This window comes from Pogona vitticeps, chromosome 3 (assembly GCF_051106095.1).
Source record: "Pogona vitticeps strain Pit_001003342236 chromosome 3, PviZW2.1, whole genome shotgun sequence".
Taxonomy (NCBI): Eukaryota; Metazoa; Chordata; class Lepidosauria; order Squamata; family Agamidae; genus Pogona; species Pogona vitticeps.
This window is the reverse complement of record NC_135785.1, coordinates 20,503,503-20,506,597: the sequence shown is the minus strand read 5'-3', so window position 1 is coordinate 20,506,597 and position 3,095 is coordinate 20,503,503. Positions and strand designations below refer to the sequence as shown.

General features: G+C 47.8%; 1 protein-coding gene across 6 annotated transcripts in view; it reads right to left on the bottom strand.

Moving 5' to 3' along the window:
* SLITRK3 (SLIT and NTRK like family member 3) overlaps positions 1 to 2,594 on the bottom strand; it is a 37,246-nt gene extending 34,652 nt beyond the window's left edge. For 5 of the 6 annotated variants that reach the window (XR_013542918.1, XR_013542919.1, XM_020815072.3 and 2 more), the window contains exon 1: positions 1,841 to 2,594. The gene's annotated coding sequence lies outside the window, so the exon portion shown is untranslated. The other variant, XM_078389021.1, reaches the window with a different exon arrangement.
* Between the last annotated feature and the right edge of the window lie 501 nt (positions 2,595 to 3,095).

Here is a 3,095-nt window from a genome sequence, read left to right as displayed (position 1 = left end):
CTGCAACAGAAATTAAAAACAACAACACACAAACAGATTACAGCGAATAACTCTTTTTTTTCCAGTCTGGTATTCCAAAGCAAACAATTCCTTCCTCATCAGGGAAGGGGGGTTCTCGGGCTCTTTGGAAGTTCATTCAGCAAACAAATTCTAGAACTGCTAGCAAATTCTTCCCCCACTTTCAGCTGAACTGATGTTGAGAAATTTAATCATGCCATGGCCTTCTCTCTCCCACCCCATCCATCCTCCTTTAGGCTGTTTGGTAAATGACACCGCCATGAACAACAGCAGATGGACCTACGGGGCCTATGTTGTGAAAGGTACACCAGCATTTTTTTGTCGATATAGAAAGAACCCAAGCTCAAGAGGCAACAGTAGGTATTTCAGTCTTACCTCTACTCTTGCTTTAAGTAGGAAAAAAGTTGGCAGGGTGAGGAAAAAGGTCTCTCTGTGCTACAGATGCATCTATTTAGACTACCAACTAAAATATATTGCTGCAAACACACATCTACTTAACTTCAAAGTTATGCATTTCCAGGCTGAGGATATTCAGTCCACCCACGCTGGGCTAGCCCTTATTTCGGAAGGCGATAAAACAAGTTTCCAGCATCTCTGCCCTCTGTAGAGATGCTCTTCGCTGGGATTCTGTCCCTGCACACGGTGAGCAGCAACCGTTCTTTCACAACAGGGGGAAATGAATAAACCTCTTGTCTTCTGAGCAGGCCAAAGAGATTAACACAACTGGTATAGGATCAGATAAATGCACACTCCATATTAGTCATTTCGACTGATTAAAGCATTTAGAGATGATTAATAGTCGGGAAGCACATGCCTGTGCCATCCGTAGATCCAAGGGGGAAGTGACAGTTGAAGGCGAGGGAATTCAAAAGGCTGATGGTGTGTGTGTGTGTGTGTGTGTGTGTGTGTGTGTGTGTGTGTGTGTGTGTATTTATGTGTGGAGATGGGATTGTAATTAGGATGTCTTCTGCCTGTAGGTAATCAAAAGGTGGGGAGGGGAAAGAGATAAAGTGTGTGAGAGAAAATGCCTTAACACTAACCCCAGGTTTGTTTGTTTTTAAAAATACCTAGCTCTGTCCTAAAAAGCTCACAAAAGAGTCTACTTTAATGAGGTTACTATCACCCTATGAGCTACCCTGCTTCCTGAATTGGGGAAGGTAGACCTTCTGGCTTTCCTCTTTCTCCCTAGCTCATTCCGACAGTGGGGAATAAATCTTTGACAAATCTGAATCCTGACAACAGTGGCTTTGCAGCCCTTCTCAAACGTTGCCCATTCAAAGGGTTGGTCAGAGCCTCGGTATTTATTTCAGCTCCCTTTCTAGCAAAGCAGCTTCGTAGATTTGGATTATATGGCACTCCATCACCCCCACCCCCATGCAGAGAAAGGGAATTCCTTCCATCTGACTAGGACAAAAAGTGGTGGTGGTGGGGGACCCTTGACCAAGAACACACCACATTTTGGAAGCAAAATAGAAGAGACAAGAGAGGATTTTTAAAAAGATGGGGGGAAAATGAAACCAGAAGATCAATTTCCAAATATAGGAAACAGAGATGCCGGTTAAAAGGAAAGAACCCGAGAGGATTCGAATGAGAAATGAGGGAAATCAGAGAGGTCTCCTTTCAATACCGCCTTTTCGCCTTTTGTCTAGTCACAGAAATAAATACATTAGCTACTCCAGTGTGCATATAGATCTATTGATAATAATATCGATCTATTGACAGAGATACAGGGTGTTCTACAGAGGCACAAAAAGCGGTGGGGGGGAGGGGAGGAATCGAGAGAAAGAGAGAAGAGAGGGATCCAGAAAGAGGTTGTACTTACCAGGTCCAAGGAGAGATTTTTAGCACATTTAGAGAGCGCAGGGGGAACGGCAAAACCAGTTGGGGGAAAAAGAAAAAAAGACAAAGGCATGTATAGAATTTCCAAGGGCTTCTTTTAAAAAATATATATATACCCAAAAGGAAAGGATGGCCGGTTTCTCTCTTTCTCTCTGTTCTGCTTCTATACTCCTGCTGAGGGCTGAGGCGAAAGGAGGGGGGGGGCGAGCAAGCAAAGATGAGACGTGCGAGGAATGCAATGAGCTTCTTTAGGATGCAGAGATGCTGTTTGGCACAGTCAATGGAGGAAGGAGGCAAAGGGGGCTGATGCAGGCTCTCAGTTTTCCTGCCGCTGCTGCTGCCGCCACCACCACCGCCTTTTCTGGGTACCACCACCAGCTCATCTTTCTGGAAAAGGATGGGAGGGAAGGTCTCTCTGGAGCCGGCAGGTTCAGGCTTCCACTCCTTCTCTCTCTCTCTTCCTCTCTCTTAATTTTTTTTCTCTCCCTTTCTCCCTGGATGCCTCTCTCTGCCTCTTGTTGCCCCCAGATCAGGCTTTCTCTCTCTCTTTCTCCCTCTCTCCTTCCCTCTCGCTCCCTCCCTCCCTCTCTCTCTCCCACGTCATGAATCCGAGCTTCAAGAAAAGGGGAACAAATGTAGGAGGACGCGCTTGGCACCGGGTCGGGGGCGCTCGGCTGCGTATGGGAAGCCCTGGCAGTGCTGGGTTTGCCACCTCCCCCTTTCCCTTGCCTCCCCCTTCCTCCTGTCAAGAAGGAGGGGGAGGATTATTTGGGGGAAGTTATTTTGGGGGGTGTGGGTGGGTGGGGGAGGAAATAGGAGCAGGGAGACCCCCCCCAGAAGACTGGGGCGAGCGGGAGCGGCCAGCAGAGAGAAGCCGATCAAGGAGGATGGGGAGCACTTCCCTCCTGGGAAGGAAGGGGGGATGGAGAAAGGATCATTTACAAAAAGAAGGGAGATGAGAGAGAGAGAGAGAGAGAGAGAGAGAGAGAGAGAGAGAGAGATGGAATGTCTCCGGAGTTGGGTGAAGTGTGCAAATCCCGACAAATCCTTGAGCACTGCAGCCATTAAAGGGGGAGAGGATACCCGCCCCTCTTCCCCACACCCAGCCAGGAAAGATGCTCACCTCCTTAGCATCCTAAAACTCCTCTCTCTTCTCAACTCTCTCCAGCCACTACCTGCAGTTCTCCATCGGATCTAAACCTGTCCCAGAAGAAAGCGGCCAAAGAGAAATACGCAAG